The sequence below is a fragment of the Ursus americanus genome, chromosome 5, assembly GCF_024610735.1.
Source record: "Ursus americanus isolate L20-20 chromosome 5, mUrsAme1.1.p, whole genome shotgun sequence".
In the NCBI taxonomy this organism is placed as follows: Eukaryota; Metazoa; Chordata; class Mammalia; order Carnivora; family Ursidae; genus Ursus; species Ursus americanus.
Window position 1 is genome coordinate 70,517,491 of NC_142131.1, and position 20,359 is coordinate 70,537,849.

Sequence of the window (20,359 nt, forward strand, 5' to 3'; positions counted from 1 at the left end):
CCCAGAAGTCACTGACACCAGGAGTCCCCACTGGACCAAGGTGAGCCCAAATTTGAAGGGCACTGCGGAACGTCACGGTCTCCAACAGCCGAGAGTGAGGACAGGACAAGTGCAGCCTTGAGAAGATCTGTGCATGAGATTCACCCTTCCCGTTTCTTGGAGAATCGCTAGGTAAGAAGGGGCAACGGGGACTTCTTAAAAACTTCTTGTGGTAGAAATTTCCAAGCATACACAAAGTAAAATAAATTGTCTAATTGGGATGTGGCCCCATGGACCTATCACCCAGGTTGAACCATTACCGATATTCTATCATTCTCGTCCCATCTACCACACCCCTCCCCCACACCACATGACCGTTAGCTTTTCCTTCATTTGTTCTAGTTTAGGTGTTTCTGGGAGTGTGTCTTGGCCAGGGGCAGGGGGCAGAACTGTGTTTTGAAGAAAATCTCAGACATATGTCATCTCTCTTTAAATGTGGCAGTATTCCTATCCAATAGATAAAGAGGTTTTTAAAAAAAAAAAATCACAATAGCACTATCATTCTCTCACCCAATTTCTTACTTAATAACCAAGCCATACTCGACTTCCTCCAATCTTATTAAAATGTCTTTTTTTTTATATCTATTCATTAAAATCAAGATCCAACCAAGGTCCACACGTTGTAACCGGTCAACGTGTCTTTTAGTCTGTGACAGCTCTTCCTACCTGTTGGGGGACATTCAGTTGTTGAAGGAACTGAATCATTTATCCTGTAGTGTTTTACGCAGCTTGGAGTGGTTGACTGTATTGCGATGCCATTTAAGATCTCCTGTTACCCATGTTTCCTTCTGTACAGGTAGTCCGATCTAGAGAATCAATCAGATTAGGTTCAGTTTCTTGTTATCGCAAGATTATTTTATAAGTGGCGTTGTGTGCCTTCCTGTTACATCACAACAGTAAGTACATAAAGTTGTCCCATTTTTAACAACTGGTTGAGATTGATCAGTGGATTCTTGTGCTGTCGGCTTGATCCCTCCACGATCATGATTCCAGCAGCCTTTCAACAAATAGCATTAGGAGCCATTGATGATCCTGACGTCATCAGGGGTTGAAATTTCATTAGAAGTTGTAATCCATTTCATTCCAAGGAAGATAATTCTCTTTTCTTCCCCCTGCACCCATTTGCCCCTCCCCTCTGGTAGACATCTATTTGTTCTCTGTATTTATGGGTCTGTTTCTGCTTTTGTTTGTTTGTTCAGAAGGAGGAAGTTTCTTAAGGCATCCTTCTTAGACCCAGAATTTGTGAAAGAATTGAACCTCTCCTTTCGGCTCAGGTCATGATCTCAAGGTCGTGGGATCAAGCCCCACATCAGGCTCCATGCTCCGTGCTAACTCTTCTTCCGATTCTTTCTCGCTCACCCTCTGCCCCTCCCTGCTCACACACTCTATCTCTCTCTCAAATAAATAAATAGTAAAAAAAAAAAAAAAAAGAATTGAACCTTTCTTCACAAAAGGAAAGATGATTCCAATGGTACCAGCTCAGGTTTTGCAAGCTAGGAACAGTGGGATTTATCATGGTAAGGCAAAGCTAGGTTGGGATACACTTTACTCATTCCTCCTTCATTCTGTAAATCCTTATTGAGTCTCTACGATGTGCCACGCTCTCTAGATCCTCATGATTGAACAGTTATGAACAAAACAGATAAAAGGATTTTCTAAGAGCTTAATTCTAGAAGAAAAGACAGATAATCTTTTAAAATACGTGAAATATGGAGTAGGTTAGATACTGACAAGTACCACAAAGAAAAAGAAAACAAAGTGAATTTGGGTCTATAGGCAATGGGACATTTCTGTGTTAAATGGGAGGTCATGGAAGCCTTCACTCTTTGAGACAGGAAGAGAGTGGTCAAAGAGATAATGAGGGATCAGACAGTAAGCTATTGTCAAGATTCTGGTTTTTCTCTGAGTGACATAGGAAGCGTAGAAAGTCTTAAGTAAATAATTACATTTAAAAAGATCACTCTGGGGGCACCTGGGGGGCTCAGTTGGTTAAGTCTGCAACTCTTGATCTCGTCTCAGGTCCTGATTTCACGGTCACGAGTTCAAGCCCAGTGCTGGGCTCCACACTGGGTGTGGAGAAGAAAAGAGAAAGAGAGAAAGAGAGAGAGAGAGAGAGAAAGAAAGAGAAAAGAAAAGAAGGAAGGAAGAAAGAAAAGAAAAAAGAAGAAAAAAGGAAGGAAGGAAGGAAGGAAGGAAGGAAGGAAGGAAGGAAGGAAGGAAGGAAGGAGAAAGAAAGAAAGAAAGAAAGAAAGAAAGAAAGAAAGAAAGAGAAAAGAAAGGAATGAAGGAAGAGAAAGAAAGAGAGGAAGAAAGAAAGAAGAAAGAAAAGGAAGAGGATGAGGAGGAAGAGGAAGAAAGAAGATTACTCTGCTAAGAATAGCCAACTGGGGGATGCCTGGGTGGCTCAGCTGATTAAGCATCTGCCTTTAGCTCCTGTCATGACCCCAGGATCTTAGGACCGAGTCCTGCATCGGGCTCTTTGCTTGGTGGGGAGCCTGCTTCTCCCTCTGCCTGATGCTCCCTCTGCCTGCCTCTCCCCCTGCTTGTGCTCTCTCTCTCTCTTTCACTCTGTGTCTCTCTGACAAATAAATAAATAAAATCTTTAAAAAAAAGAAAAGAAAAGAATAGCCAACTGGGAGGCAAGGACAGAATCAAGAAAACTCAGGGGGCCTACTGGGGCTCCTTCCTGACTCAGTTGGTAGAGCATACAACTCTTGATCTCAGGGTTGTGAGTTCAAGCCTCAAATTGGGAGTGGAGCCAATATTTATTTATTTTTTTTTATTTTTTTTTATAAAGATTTTTATTTATTTATTCGACAGAGATAGAGACAGCCAGCGAGAGAGGAAACACAAGCAGGGGGAATGGGAAAGGAAGAAGCAGGCTCATAGCGGAGGAGCCAGATGTGGGGCTCGATCCCACAACACCGGGATCACGCCCTGAGCCGAAGGCAGACGCTTACCCGCTGTGCCACCCAGGCGCCCCTGGAGCCAATATTTAAAAAAAGGAAGGAAGGAAGGGAAGAGAGAGAGAGAGATAAAGAAAGAAAGAGACAGAGAGAAAGAGAGAAAGAAAAGAAAAGAAAGAAAAAGAAAAAACTCTGAAAATAAAGACAAATTCATCTCTTTCCTTCCAAAAAAAAGGGGGGCAGGGAGGGCCTATTACAATTATCCAGGAGAGACATGATCCATAAAGGAAAAAATAAACTAGACTTCATGAAAACTAAAACCATTTGTTATTTGAAAGATCCTTGTCAGAGTAGGAAAAGACAAGCCAAAGACTGGGAGAAAAGATTTGCAAACCACATAACCCAACAAAGACGTAATATCTGTAACACGTAAAGAACTCTCAAACTCAGAGTAAAAAAGCAAACAGTCCAATTGGAAAATGGACCAAAGACAGGAAGAGATGTGTCAGCGAAGAGGATGTGCAGACGGCAAATAGCACGTGAAGTGCTGTTTTATGTCATTAGCCATTAGGATCACACACACGAAAGCCACAACGAGGCACCGCCACACACCAACCACACAAGCTCAAATCCAAAATCGTGACAATACAAAATGCTGGGGAGAACGGGAAAAAACTACATCATTCATAAACAGCTGGTGAGAACAGAAAATGACAGCCACTCTGGAAAAGAGTATGGCACTTTAGGGGCGCCTGGGTGGCTCAGGCAGTTAAACATCTGCCTTTGACTCGGGTCATGATCCCAGGGTCCTGGGATCAAGCCCCGCATCAGGCTTCTTGCTCAGCGGGGAGTCTGCTTCTCCCTCTCCCTCTGCCTGCTGCTCCCCCTGCTTGTGCTCTCTCTCTCACACACAAATAAATAAAATCTTCAAAAAAAAAAAAAAACCAACAACAACTAACTAAACATACAACCACCACCCAACCCAGCAATCGCATTCTTGGGCATTTGTCCCAGAGAAATGAAAAGCCTGTTCATAAAACATACACATGAATGTTGGTAACAGGTGATTCACGATAGCCAAAACCTAGAAACAACTCAGATAGCCTTCAATGGGTAAACGTTTAAGTAAACTGTGATATAGCCATACCGTGGAATTCTACTCAGCAATGAAAGAGGAATGAACTCGGATGAATTTCCAGAAAATTATGCTAAGGGGAAAAAGCCAGTCCCAAAAGGTGACATACTAGATTATTCCATTTATGTAACAGTCCTGAGACGGGAAAATTATACAAATGGAAAATAGGCGCAGAGTTAAGTGGTTAAGGGGTATGGAAATGTGGAAGCCAAGTAGGTGTGGCCATAAAATGCCAACATGAAGTATCTTTGTGGTCATAGAACTGTTTTGTGTCTCGATACTATCAAGGTCAATAGCTTGGTTGTGACAGTGGACTATAGTTTTATAATATGTTCCAGTTGGCCAAAGTGGGTAAAGTTTATGTGGGATCTCTCTGTATTTCTTACAACTACAACTGAATGCACAATGATCTAAAAATTTAAAAAACAAGCAAACAAACAAGGGCACCTGGGTGGCTCAGTCAGTTAAGCACCTGCCTTCAGCCCAGGTCATGATCCCAGGACCCTGGGACTGAACCCCAAGGCTCCCTACTTCTCCCTCTGCCCCTCCCTGCTCATGCTCTCTCTCTCACTGTCTCTCAAATAAATAAAATCTTCAAACAAACAAACAAACAAACAGAACTAGGAGTACTTGTTTAAAAATAGAGATGGCCGGCTCTGGGATTCAGGTAAAGAATTAACTTGCTTCAGGACGCCTGGGTGGCTCAGTCAGTTAGGTGTCTGCCTTTGGCTCAGGTCATGATTCCAGGGTCCTGAGATTGAGTCCCGCATCAGGCTCCTAGCTTAGTGGGGAGCCTGCTTCTCCCTCTGCCTGCTGCTCCCCCTGCTTGTGCTCTTTCTCTTTCTGACAAATAAATAAATAAGTTCTTAAAAAAAAAAAAAAAAAAAGAATTAGCTTGCTTCTCCAAACAAGTTTTTCCCAGCACCCGCGCAAGTCTCCGTGGAGGGCACATTAAGGAAATCCTCTTGCTATCCACAGGAGAGCCGGGAAGTTTACACTGGAGAAAACCCTTTATAAACCACACTTGCTGCACAAACGTGAGGCACAACCGTTACCCTCAGGAGCTGGAAATCTGCATGCTTTTAAACTACAATGGACCGTGAAGTTCTCTAATCCGGTCTAAGACTGTGGTACCAATTCCACGAAAGAGACAGTGGTTCCTCCAAGCCGGTCTCCAACACCAGCTGCGTGTCCCACACTTCAACTCAAGGCTGACGCTATCTACCCAGAGACAGCACCAGATTCCACAGCTTAAGGAGGAAGTGCCACAAGACTTCCCCAGCCCTCTCCATATACACACACACCTCAGACCCTGGCTGCCACCTGTCCTTCTTACCAACTGGCTGTAGATGGGAGGTTCCAACGGCCTACTGCCCTTGGGTTCAGTGATTTTGCTAGAGTGGCTCACAGAGCTCAGAGAACATTTTGCTTACGAGATCACTGGCTTATTATGAGAGGCTATAACTCGGGAACAGCCAGATGGAAGAAATGCATAGCACAAGGTATGGGGAAAGGTACAGAGCTTCCATGCCACTCTCCCCAAATCTCCATGTGTTTCATCAACCAGGAAGCTCTCTGGGCCCTGTCCTTTCTGGTTTTGATAGAGGCCTCAGGACATAGGCTCATATGATTGGTTAAATCATTGGTCAGTGAAGACTGATTCAACCTCCGCCCCTCTTCCCTCCCCAGAGGAGGAGGTGGGACTGAAAAGTTCCAACCCTTTAATCATGGGCTTGGTTCCCCTGGCAACCAGCCCCCACCCATAGGTGCTTCCAAAGTCACCTCATTAACATAAGACACCTTTATGGCTCTTACGGCTCAGGAAATTCCAAGAGGTTTAGGGAGCTCTGTGCCAGAAACAAGTATGTTTTCCTTACTATATCCTTCAATTTCTTGACCTTCAATTTCTACAGCAATGCCTTCAAGAGGTTGCCTAATCTATATCTTACTATTTCCAATGACAGAAAACTTACTTCCCCTCAGAGCAGTTGGGACATTTATCTTTAGAAAATTTAGTAAAACTTAATTGAAGGAAAGGAAGCATCTCCTACATCCCTGCGTTTTCCCCTGGTTCATCGCAGTTAAACTCTTCCGGATACCATATCAATCAAGAAGCCTCAATTATTTTATTGTAACAAATAACCCCCCAAACAACAGTGACTTAAAACAACAAAGATTCATTTCCTACTCTTTGTATATGCCCACTGTGGGCTGGCTAAAAGTTCCCTCCTCCATGTCCTCCTTCCTGGATTCAGGTCGATAAAGCCACCAGTGTCAATCATTACTGCCAACAGAATTCTGGAATCTCACACCGGCCTTAAATGTTCTGTCTCCCCCCACTCTTTATCCCTTTCTTCCCCTACCGATCATCCTAGTTCTTATAAATCAGAGGGGGGAATAAAACATGAGAGATTATGGACTATGAGAAACAAACTGAGGGCTACAGAGGGGAGGGGGGTGGGGGAATGGGATAGACCGGTGATGGGTAGTAAGGAGGGCACGTATTGCATGGTGCATTGGGTGTTATACGCAAGTAATGAATCATCGAGCCTTACATCGGAAACCGGGATGTACTGTATGGTGACTAACATAATAAAAAATCATTAAAAAAAAATTTAAATGTTCTGTCTCAAAAGTAACACATTGCTTTCACAGAAAATGGTTGACCACAATCTTATCATGTGTCTCTCCGTTTCCTTAGGCAAAAATGATTGACCGGTACTAATGAACAGCATGGAGACCCTATAGAAAGATCTTAATCCTTCCCCATTAGGTAGGACACCCGACAAAACCATCAAGCCACATATTAACAAAACTACAGCCAGAACTCAGATCTCTTAGGTCATAATTCAGAGCCTTTTCCTACCATGCTATGTTAGGATTTTTATACCAGGACAATGTAGTTGGGATTATATGGCTTTTGCTTAATTTTTTGTTTTGTTTCTTTCTTCTAAATAGATTCAGAAAAGAGAGGGTTTGGGAGTTCCTAAACCACTTGCCTTAAACTGGAAAATAATTTCACTGCCTTTTGAAATGTGTGACCTAGTAAAGATTAGATGTCTGGGAGGCATTTCTGCTCTGAATTTAGGGAATACAAAGCAAACAATCTTCCGAAGGCTTCAAGCAACAGGCGGAAAAACTCTTGACTCTCACTTGGCTATTTCAATGATCCCATTGACACTCCAGGTCTCTGAGTAATAACGGTGGCAAAAGCCAGAGTTTAGCCAGGATAAGAGTATATACAATAGCGTGGCAGCCCCTGCAGCACCAAAGACTACAGTGAATGCTTTCGCTCGATCCTATCTGCTCACAGGTCAGTGAGAAGTAACAGATGGTTCTAAAACGTTGATTCCGAATAGCTTTTGCTCTTTTTTTTTTTTTTTTAAGATTTTTTAAATTTATTTATTTGACAGAGAGAGAGACAGCCAGTGAGAGAGGGAACACAAGCAGGGGGAGTGGGAGAGGGAGAAGCAGGCTCCCCGCGGAGGAGCCTGATGCGGGGCTTGATCCCAGAACACCCGGATCACGCCCTGAGCCGAAGACAGACACTTAACGACTGAGCCACCCAGGCGCCCCAGCTTTTGCTCTTATTATTTTAAAGGTAACTTGGTTGCAAAATATGGGGGGTAGGACTTACGCATTGAGATATGCTGCTTCTTTCGCTCCTGCAGATACAATGCACATCTAATGAATTAGCGGCCATCGTCCACTCTGCCCCAAATTGAGGGGACAAACAAATATGTCGTCCCCAGCTTTTAACCCAGCCTGGTCATAGTCATTTTCTTAAAGAATATTATTCTCCTGGGGAGCCCGGGTGGCTCAGAAGGTTAAGCCTCTGCCTTTGACTCAGGTCATGATTCCAGGGTCCTGGGATCCAGCCCCGCATTGGGTCAGCTCCCTGCTCAGCAGGGAGCCTCCCTCTTCCTCTGCCTACTGCTCCCCCTGCTTGTGCTCTCTCTGTGTCAAATTAATAGAAAAAATCTTAAAAAAAAAAAAGTACAGATTTTCAAAGTACACTTTGCATTTTGTTCTTGTTTTTATATACAACGCTATTGTATACCGTTGACTAGATTCCCTGTGCTGTACCTTTTATCTGCATGACATTCATCCCATCACTGGAAGCCTGGACCTTCCTCTCCCCTTCACCCATTTTCCCCATCCCTCCTTGCCCTGCCCTCCCCTCTGGCAACCGGCAACCATCAACGTGTTCCCTGTATTTATGGATTTATGGGTCTGTCAAAGTACAATGCGGTTTTAAGTAGAAACTAAAATCCTACTTCGCAAAGACCTTCCAGATATCTTACAGAAAATGGACCACCCTTAGCTGAACCTCTGTGATAGCTCTTTTCATATTCTGCCTTTGGGCCACTCTATTAATGACTGTGTCTAATTTCCCCCACAACAGGGTATGAATCCTTGGAAAGGAGAGGCTGTGATTCCTTATCTCTGGAGTCTCCACAGACCTTGCACTTAGTAGGAGCTCTCCTACCTGCTCCCCCAGCCCCCCAAAAACAAAGCTTAAATAAATAAAGTGCCCAAGTATAAGCTCTTCTTTTTCCCTAAACCAAACAACGTCCTGACCAAATACCTCTTTGAATTTTCCCCACAGAATTGCCACCTCTGCTCTACCCCAGCCTTGTCACCCTACCCATGTATGTGACCTTAAGTGAGTGCCCTATTTATCCTGTGTCATCAACCCAGCTCCCTTCATCTGCATCTAAAACTATTTTTTTTCCACTACCTAAAATTCAGCCACAGACATTCAATACTTTGCATACTCACCCCCCCCCCGGGGGTGCTACCTTACTTTAAACCTAATCAGCCACTGTTTTGGGAAGGACTAGGGGAAAAGAGGCTGAGAATCGGGCCACTTTTTTTTTTTTTTTTGTGGGATAGGAGCTGTGGAAATTTGGTAAAGAAGGAATGGTATCTGGTAGGGAGGCAGATGTTGGGCGTGGTGGTGAGAAAGGACCAAAAATAACTACTCGACTTCCTCCTAAGTTTGCAACAGACAAGCTCTTCCGGAGATGGTGCCCCCGTATGAAGCCATGTATGGAGAACAGAAAACATATATATCCACTGCAAATGAGTCATGTTAACAAACTGATATGAGACTCGGGGAGTTCAAAGAGCTACAGCATAAAAGAAGTCTAATTATAAAAGAGCCCAGAGAGTGGGGTAAAACCCACAACTAGAACAGAGACCTTTCCATCAGGGACCAAGCTGCTCTGTATAAAGCAAGTGAGGCAAGCTTGAGGAAGCAGAAGTAGATGATTATTGGTGCCTAGAAAAATCCCCGGCCTGAAGAATTCATGTAAATCGAGCCGTATCTCCCTCTAAACCCAGTTAGTAGGGCTTGGAAAATCTCCATGAGCCTAATACCTCTGACATCACTTCATGGTATTAAATGAGATTCACGGTCTCAGTGTCCCTTCCAAAAGATGGGTAGGAGATGCTCAATGAGGAGGGGAGCGTGAAGTGCTCACAAATCCTGTGCTTAAAATGCCTCTAGGTCTCTAAGTCATGCTTGTCTGCGGTTTATGGGCCTGTAATGGATGAGAGAGACACCTGTTTCCAGCTGCGACAAGGGAGGTCACTGAAGATGACATGTGGCATGGTGTTTGCCTCGAGGAAAGCAATAAAATGGGCAACTCCTACTTTTTTTTTTTTTTTGCCGCAATATTTACTGGTTCCTTCTCTAACAGTTTGGCTGTCAGCTGCGAGCAAAAATCTTCTGTCGATCTCATTCAGTCCTTAAATGGGTAAAAAGCCAGGAGAGGCTCGAAACATTTGAACATTCCTACCTAACACAGACTGGCAGCTGTGTACTAGCTTATAAGTAATTTTTAAAGCTACTTTGATGTGTGTACGAAACCCTTCGATAGGTTCTCTGTCTCTTGGATGACCCAAAATTTCCATCTCGTTGAAATCTAGAAAAGGGGGTGCTTGGGTGGCTCAGTCGTTAAGCGTCTGCCTTCGGCTCAGGGCGTGATCCCAGCATTCTGGGATCGAGCCCCACATCAGGCTCCTCCGCTAGGAGCCTGCTTCTTCCTCTCCCACTCCCCCTGCTTGTGTTCCCTCTCTCACTGGCTGTCTCTGTCAAATAAATAAATAAAAAATCTTAAAAAAAAAAAAAAAAGAAAGAAAGAAATCTAGAAAAGAATTCAAGTTCTGTCTTCCCCAGAGAGGGCAGGCATCCTAAAGTTTTATAAACCTAGAATTTGTACAAGTGCTCAAGTCAGACTGTCTGACTGCTGGACCATGACAATACTTGATCTCTGATTTGATACTTGATAAAAAATCATTTCAAGTAACATTTAAAGAACCCGGTGGCAGGAGCTGGTGGGCTGAGTTGTGGATCATCACTTACACAGTTACAACCAGAGGCCTCCACATGTCTACTGTCAAAGGCGAGCCTCTGCGTGTCAAGGAAAGGGAAAATAGAAATGGTAGACCAAATGAGAACGGCCCGAGTAACGGCTCTGTCATTGTGGATTCTTTCCATCCCCTGCCATCCATCCATCCATTCCCCCAAAACTATATCCCAACCATGACCAAGGTGGAGGCAAAGCCCAGGAAGACAGTCCAGCAGCTGCTGAGATGTTCAGGGCTGGGAACAACCTTGATGCTTTTGAAATCCAATGGCCATGATAATCTTGAATTTCCTATGCAGTGTCTCTACCAGGTAGTTACTTGGTTCATATTCCAACATCTTCAAGGCCTGAGAATCCACCACATCCCCCCAAAACGAAACAATAACAATTCTCCGTTTGGGGGTGGATAATAACAGAAAAATTCTTCCTTATAATGACACATCTTCTTCCTCAGAAGCTGTTGCTTCTAGTTATATCCCTTGGGGCCACAAATAACAAATCTACATTCCTCTTCTGTAATACAGTCCTTCTAATTTCTCTTTTCTTTCCTTTTTTTTTTTTTTTTTTTTAGGTAGGCTCCATGCCCTGTATGGAGCCCAATCCAGAGATTGAACTCATGACCCTGAGATCAAGACCTGAGCTGAGATCAAGAGTTGGACGCTCAATCAGTTAAGGCACCAGGGGTCCAGTCCTCCCAATTCTGAAGACTGTCATCTCAGCCCCTCAAATCTTTCCTTCAACTACAAGATCCCTATTCCTCCAAACACCCACCTTTCATTTCCTCTTTGCCATCAGTCTTTCTCCTGACTGCGTCATCATTGCTTTTTGCCATAACGTGCATTCCCCAAAACTGAACACAGTATTCCAACTGAGGTCTGACCAAAGCCAAGTGGAATGAGGTTCTTCCTTCCCCCACCACAGATACTTCTCCTAAGACTGGCTTTTTGGTAAGCACATCAAATGGTTAAGTCCTCCCGGGCTGACTTAGCCACTCTAAAGTAACCACAACACAAGTCAAAACCATTATTGGTTACCAAGGTAGATAGCCAAATGGTATCCCGACCCTTTCTATCCCCACCCAAAGACCATCCACAAGCCTCACTCCACAAACACAAAAGCACAATAAATGGATGAAGTGTTCTGTTTTGCACATTCCTTTTAAAAATCTGACAATTATTTGAGTTGCCCAAGATTCTCAAAAATATCCCCAAGTCAAAAAATGGTTGTCTCTAGGGGCACCTGGGTGGCTCAGTTGGTTGAGTGTCTACCTTCAACTCAGGTCATGATCTTGGATCCTAGGATAGAGCCCCCCCCCCCACGTGGCATCTCCCTGTGCAGCGGGGAACCTGCTTCTCCCCCTCCCCCTCCCTCTGCCCCTCCCCCTGCTTGTGCTCACATGCGCACACGCTCTCTCTCTCTCTCTCATATAAATAAAATCTTCAAAAAAAAGGTCCTCTCTAAATGTTATCCAGCTTGATGAGCTAACTGCATAAACCTTTAAATCCCCTGAAGGGATACCTGATAAGGTAAACCATTAAATGTCAATCGGCATCCCACCTAATTAATAGCAGAACGTAGGCGAAAGAGTGCAGGTCTGTCGTTGGAACTACAGAAGTTTGAACCAAAGCCACATTAATAAACAGGCTCAGGCAACTTATTGTACGCCTTAGTTTCTTCCCACAGAAATGGGGATAATCCTCCCCTCCTGCCAAGCCCTTACTTAAAGTGCTGGATGCAATGCTTGGTCTATGAAGATATGCAGTAGACGGTATGTTTCCCCTCACAGCGCGGATTATTACTGGGCACAACTTATTTCTCTTAATAGATTACTAGCCCTGAAAGGGACAAGGACTTGCTTGTCCTCACATCCTAGACTCCTAGCATGAGGAGACACACTTCCTTCCTGAATATAAATGTGAGTATCTGCCTTCAAATTCAGTTCTGTATCACATAGAAATAATCACACTTCTATTCTGACCTCTCAGTTCCCCCAGGGATATTTGACAATTCCCACGGAGTATCTAAAGTTACCCATCATTAAAAATAAATAAATAAATAATAAAAAAAACAGACTCCCCTCAAGTCTGAGGCAGTCATGTTCAAATGTTGCTCTAGGTTTCAACTTTTCGGCAGTTTGGCATTAACGTTTCTAATATTTTTTTTTAAGATATTTATTTATTTATCTGAGAGAGCGAGAGAGCGCACAAGCAGGGAGGAAGGGCAGAGGGAGAGGCAGACTCCCCACTGAGCAGGGAGCCCAATGTGGGGCTCGATCCCAGGACCCCAGGATCATGACCCGAGCTGAAGACAGACGCTTCACTGACTGAGTCACCCAGGCTCCCCGACATTTCTAATATTTTTAATATTGACCCAGCTTTAAGCTCTGTTGGTCTCCTCCAGGAATGGTGTTCCAAGACACGGCTAAAGCAGGAGGGGCAAGGGGAGGCTGCTGGGGAAAGCCCACACCTGATCTATCCAATTTCTGACCTATGGCTCAGGAAGCTAGAGGAAAGTTTTGCTGGTCTCCGGTGTCTACCCTGAGCCATAAAACTCCGAGAGTTCACTCCCACACAGCCGCAACTGGGTTGAGGTAATTGTTGCTGTTATGGCTTTCGCAATTTGAGTGGGAGAAGATGAGAATTCTGAAAGAGATTTATTTACTGCAAAGCATCTCAAATATCTCATTAATCTGCTTTTCATTTGGCAAACTCTTCCTTCATTAAAAGTGCCACGGTCTGCAGTTTATGACAAGGCGGAATTGCCTCTGGGAAGGCACAGCAGCAAAATGAAAGGGATCTGGGCTGCGGAGAGAGGGAGACGGGAGTGTGATTTGCAGGTGTGTGAGGTACTTGCTCTGTGACCTTGAGCGGTTTGCCTCCGGCTGCTAGCACCCCCACGCCCTCTAAAGACAGGATTGTTGTCCTGACCTCATGGATCAATCGCTGAGATCAGCTGGAGGACCCTGGGCATGCTTGTTTGTGTTCGTTACTTCTGGAAGGCTCAGGTGGTCATCTGCGAAATGACGATCAGGATAATGCCAGCTTCACAGAGATGAGGAGGAGGATTTAAATGAGTGAGTCTATGTAAACAGATGAGAACACGGTCTGGCACAGAGGAGTGCTATGGGACTCTTACCCATCATGATTAAGGATTAATGACTCAGGGAAAGGCTGTCTTGCACGGTGATTTGCACCCTGTACACAGGAGGTGCTCAATAGACATAAGAGAAGACCTCTCCCTCAATGACAGAGTTCACACTGGAGACTGAAGAAACTCCCTGGATAGGAGGACCCTGTCCACCATGAAATGCTCAGAGCTTTAGAGGAGAGATCTGTAGTTCGAGCCTGTTTAGAGCAACAGCAGAGGGAGCTGGAGAGGGAGAGCTGCGAGGCGAGGTAGAAAAGGTAGTTACCCTGATAAAGTGACAGGGTTAATAGAAAAGAAAAATTCGACGTCTGCTGACAACCAGATTACTGCATTTCTCCCCCCCCACCCCCATCATGCTGCCTTTTAAATGTGACCTGGTTGGGAGAGGTGCCTGGCTGGCTCAGTCAGGGGAGCAGGTGACTTTCGATCCCAGGGTTATGAGTTCAAGCCTCTTGTTCAGTGTAGAGATGACTTAAAAATAAAACCTTGAAAAAAACAATAAATAAAATAAATGAATAAATGTTACCTGGTTGAGAAACACCTTTCTACAAAACAGAGTTCAAACTGTCAGGTTGTATCTGATCTTTGTGGTTTTCATGAAGAGTGGAAAAAAAGGAACCCTCGTGCACTGTGGGTGGGAATGCAAGCTTGGTGCAGCCAGTGTGGGAACCTGTACGGAGGTTCCTCAAAAAATTAAAAATAGAATTACCATATGATCCAGTAATTCCACTACTGGGTATTTACCCAAAGAATAAGAACACACTAATTTGAAAAGATATGAACGCATGTATGTTTACTGGAGCGTTATTTACAACAGCCAAGATATGGAAGCAACTTAAATGTCTATCAACTGATGAAGAGATGGTCCATGGTATGTCCATGATGTGATAGATATATTTTATATGTCTGTAATATATATATTATAGATATATGCAAAATATATAGATATAGATATATGCAAAAGAAAATTACTCAGCCATAAAAAAAAAAGAATAAGACCTTGCCATTTACAACAACATGGATGAAGTTAGAGGGAATTCTGCAAAGTGAAATAAGTCAACCAGAGAATGACAAATACCACGTGATTTCACTCCTATGTGGAATTTAAGAAACAGAACAAATGAAGAAAGGAAAAAAGAGACAAAGAAAGAAAGACTCTTAACTACAGAGAACAAACAGATGGTTACCAGAGGGGAGGTGGGTGGAGGGATGGGGGAAATAGATGAAGGGGATTAAAAGCACACTTATCATGATGAATACTGAAAGGTATAGAATTGTTGAATCATTATATTGTACACCTGAAACTAATATAACACTGAATGTTCATTATACTTGAATGAGAAAACATTTTTTTGAAGAGAGAGACAAGAAAAGACATGGACCGGAAGTGGTTTGGGGAGACGCTGGGAATGTGAAGGGCAAAAATGGCTTCCTGACAATATTCCCTGTAGTCCCAGTTCAGAGCAGGGAATCTTCACCTCACTCTGGACAGAGAAACAGGGGGCAGGACATTGAGGAACGTGCCACCCATAAATCCATCCAGCAAGCTCTGCCTTCCTTGGTTCATTTTAAACACCGCTTTCATAGCCCAGTTCAGATTTGTTTTGTTTTGTACATACAATATCAACGAGTTCCAGCTCCCTTACTTCTTAGCCCTAGGAAAGAGAGCCCACTCCTGCTGCTTTGCTGTCACTCACCTCCCGGGGGAAGGAAAATGTTCCTCTTCTCAGTGGAAACACATCACTTTGTTTCTGTGGGTTTCCCTCATTTCTTTTCCTTCAGTCGGGGAGATAGATCTGACCTAAGGACTTCTGCCTTTCAAAGCGGCTCTCACCTCATGAGCTTAGAATTAAAAAAAAAAATCAATTAGCCAAAGAAACAGAAATCAAGAATCAAAGAACAGAAAATAGAAGGAGAAAAAAAAAATCAACCTGGGTTGAGCACAAAATATTGATATTTTGGAAGCGTGAACCTTGTCTCTGGCCTACCTATCCTCACGAACTCACAGCTCGGTGAGTTCTATTCTAAAAATAAAAGAGACAACGTGCTCGCAACCGTGCCCTGCCTTGAGATCCATGCTTATCCCCAAAGGGAAAAGACGGCATCATCTGCTTACGTTAAAAACGCCAAGGAGGAGTTAAGATGGCGGAGGAGTAGGGGACTCCTTTTTCAGCGGGTCCCCTGAGTCGAGCTGGATAGGAACCAGACCAGCCTAAACAACCACGGAACCAGCCTGAGACGCAGGAAGACGCATCTGGATCTCTACAAATGAACATCTCCAGTGCTGAGTATTGAGGTACGAAGCGGGGAGCCGTGAAACCGCGCACAGATATCGGAAGATAAACGGAAGGGGGAGGGAGCTGCCGCGTTCGGGCACCGGGAAGCAGTAGCCACCTGCACGGGGGAAGCGGGCGGACTCGCTGTCGGCACCCACGAGAGAGCAGACTGAGACCGTGAGCCGGGAGCGCGCGCCACCAGTCTTCTCACAGAACACCGGAATCCTGGTGCGCTCACCGGATCCAGACTGAGACCGGGAGCTCCCGGAGCGCGCGGGGCGGCTGGCGGCGTTAGAAACACAAAGGACAGAGACGCGCCGGCCCTGGAAGTGAGGGCTGGGACGCCGGGTGTGGGGGCACATCCCGGGACGCTGCAGGGTTGAGCAGCACCAACAGAAACAGAGTTAAAGTGGCCAGAACATCAGTGGAGAACTGGCCGCAATCCCTCTGTTCTGAGACAGGGTCTGGGATTCAGCCGCTGCTGCTCTGACTCTCAGAAGAGGCACAGCAAACCGCCAGGGAAAGCCGCCAGAGAACAAAAGCCTGGAAATACCGGCTCAGGGAGTGCCCATCCCCATCCCCCCTCGCAGGGGACACGGAGACTCTAACCAAACAGGGTTGCCTGAGTATCGGCGCGGCAGGCCCCTCCCCCAGAACGCAGAAGGCAGGCTGAAAAATCAAGAAGCCCACAACCCGGGGCGCCTGGGTGGCGCCGTCATAGAGCGCCTGTCTTCGGCTTAGGGCGTGATCCGGCGTTCCGGAAAGGAGTCCCTCATCGGGCTCCTCCGCTGGGAGCCTGCTTCTTCCTCTCCCACTCCCCTCCTTCTGTTCCCGTTCTTGCTGACTGTCTGTCTCTCTCTCTCAGATAAATAAATAAATAAATAAAATCTTTAAAGAAGCAGCCCACATCCCTAAGATCCCTATAAAACAAGGGGCACGGCCTGGGACCCAGTCAATAATTTGGGCTCTGGACAACCCCGCAACCTCTCATCAGAATGACAAGAAAGAGAAGCCTCCCCCCCTCCCAGCAAAGAAAAGACAGTGAGTCTGTGGCCTCTGCCACAGAAATAATGGATATGGATGTAACCAAATTATCAGAAATGGAATTCAGAGTAACGATGGTCAAAATGATGAGTAGAATTGAAAAAAGTATTAATGAAAAGGTTACTGAGAATATAGAATCCCTAAGGACAGAAATGAGAGCGAATCTGACAGAAATTAAAAATTCTATGAGCCAAATGCAGGCAAAACTAGAGGCTCTGACGGCCAGGGTCACCGAAGCAGAGGAACATATTAGTGAATTGGAGGATGGGTTAATAGAGGAAAAAACAAAAACAGAAGCTGGTCTTAAAAAAATCCACGCCCACGAATGTAGGTTACGGGAGATTACTGACTCAATGAAACGATCCAATGTCAGAATCATCGGCATCCCAGAGGGGGTGGAGAAAAACAGAGGTCTAGAAGAGATATTTGAACAAATTGTAGCTGAAAACTTCCCTAATCCAGCAAGGGAAACAAACATTCGTGTCCAAGAGGCAGAGAGGACCCCTCCCAAGCTCAACCACGACAAACCTACACCACATCAGGTCATAGTGCAATTCGCAAATATTAGATCCAAGGATACAGTATGGAAAGCGGCCAGGGCAAAGAAATTTCTCACGTACCAAGGCAAAGGCATCAGAATTACGTCAGACCTGTCTACACAGACCTGGAATGAGAGAAAGGGCTGGAGGGGGCATTATTAAAGCTCTTTCAGAGAAAAACATGCAGCCAAGGATCCTTTATCCAGCAAGGCTGTCATTCAGAATTGATGGAGAAATAAAGATATTCCAGAATCGCTAGTCATTAACCAATTTCGTAACCATGAAGCCAGCCCTACAGGAGATATTAAGGGAGGTTCTATAAAGGTAAAAAGGCCCCAAGAGTGATACAGAACAGAAAGTCACAACCGATACAAACAAAGACTTTACTGGCAACATGGCATCATTAAAATTCTATCTCTCAGTTCTTAGTGTCAATGTAAATGGTTTAAACGCTCCCATAAAACACCACAGGGTTGCAGATTGGATAAAAAGAAATGACCCATCCATTTGCTGTCTACAAGAGACTCATTCCAAACCCAAAGATGCATTCAGACTGAGAGTAAGGGGATGGAGTACCATCTTTCACGCAAATGGACCTCAAAAGAAAGCTGGGGTAGCAATTCTCATATCAGATAGATTGGATTTTAAACTAGAGACTATAGCTAGAGACGCAGACGGCACTATATTATTCTTAAAGGAAGTATTCAACAAGTGGATATGACAATTATAAATATATATGCCCCCAACAGGGGAGCAGCAAGATACACAAGCCAACTCTTAACCACAATAAAGAGACATATAGATAAAAATACATTAATAGTAGGGGACCTCAACACTCCACTATCAGAAATAGACAGAACACCCTGGCAAAAACTAAGCAAAGAATCAAAGGCTTTGAATGCCATACTCGACGAGTTGGACCTCATAGATATATATATATATAGAACACTACACCCCAGAACCAAAGAATACTCATTCTATTCTAATGCCCATGGAACATTCTCAAGAATAGACCATGTTCTGGGACACAAAACAGGTCTCAACCGATACCAAAAGACTGAAATTATCCCCTGCATATTCTCAGACCACAACGCTCTGAAATTGGAACTCAACCACAAGGAAAAATTTGGAAGAAACTCAAACACTTGGAGACTAAGAACCACCCTGCTCAGGAATGACTCGATAAACCAGGAAATCAAAAATCAATTTAAACAATTTATGGAGGCCAACGAGAATGAAAACACAACGGTCCAAAACCTATGGGATACTGCAAAGGCAGTCCTAAGGGGGGAATACATAGCCATCCAAGCCACACTCAAAAGAATAGAAAAATCTAAAATGCAGTTTTTATATTCTCACCTCAAGAAGCTGGAACAGCAACAGAGGGACAGGCCTAATCCACTCACGAGGAAGCAGCTGACCAAGGTTAGAGCAGAAATCAATGAAGTAGAAACCAGAAGTACAGTAGAGCAGATCCACAGAACTAGAAGCTGGTTCTTTGAGCGAATCAATAAAATTGACAGACCACTGGCAAGACTTATCCAAGAGAAAAGAGAAAGGACCCAAATTATTAAAATTATGAATGCAAAAGGAGAGGTCATGACCAACACCAATGAAATTGGAAGGATTATGAGAAACTATTATCAACAGCTATATGCCAAAAAACTAAGCAATCTGGAAGAGATGGAGGCCTTCCTGGAAACCTATAAACTACTAAGACTGAAACAGGAAGAAATTGATTTCTTAAACAGGCCAATTAATTATGAAGAGATTGAGTCAGTGATAAACAACCTTCCAAATAACAAAACTCCAGGCCCGGATGGTTTTCCTGGGGAATTCTACCAAACATTCAAAGAAGAAATAATACCTATTCTCCTAAAGCTATTTCAAAAAATAGAAACAGAAGGAAAGCTACCAAACTCATTTTATGAGGCCAATATTACCTTGATCCCCAAACCAGGCAAAGACCCCATCAAAAAGGAGAATTACAGACCGATTTCCCTAATGAATATGGACGCCAAAATCCTCAACAAGATCCTTGCTAATAGAATCCAACAGTACATTAAAAGGATTATCCATCATGACCAAGTGGGATTCATACCTGGGATGCAAGCGTGGTTCAACATTCGCAAATCAATCAGCGTGATACATCATATCAACAAGAAAAGACTCAGGAACCATATGATCCTCTCAATTGATGCAGAAAAAACATTTGACAAAATACAGCATCATTTCCTGATTAAAACCCTTCAGAGTGTAGGAATAGAGGGTACATTTCTCAATCTCGTAAAAGCCATCTATGAAAAGCCTACAGCAAATATTATTCTCAATGGGGAAAAGCTGGAAGCCTTTCCCTTAAGATCAGGAACACGACAAGGATGCCCACTCTCGCCACTATTATTCAGCATAGTACTAGAAGTCCTTGTAACAGCAATCAGACAACAAAAAGGGATCAAAGGTACCCAAATCGGCAGAGAAGAAGTCAAAATGTCTCTCTTCGCAGATGACATGATACTCTATATGGAAAACCCAAAAGAAGCCACTCCCAAATTATTAGAAGTTATAGAGCAATTCAGTAACGTGGCGGGATACAAAATCAATGCTCAGAAATCAGTTGCATTTCTATACACGAATAACGAGACTGAAGAAAGAGAAATTAGGGAATCCATCCCATTTACAATAGCACCAAAAACCATACGTTACCTTGGAATTAACTTAACCAGAGATGTAAAGGACCTATATTCTAGAAACTATAAATCACTCTTGAAAGACATTGAGGAAGACATAAAAAAATGGAAAAATATTCCATGCTCATGGATCGGAAGAATTAACATAGTTAAAATGTCCATGCTACCCAGAGCAATCTACACTTTCAATGCTATCCCGATCAAAATACCGA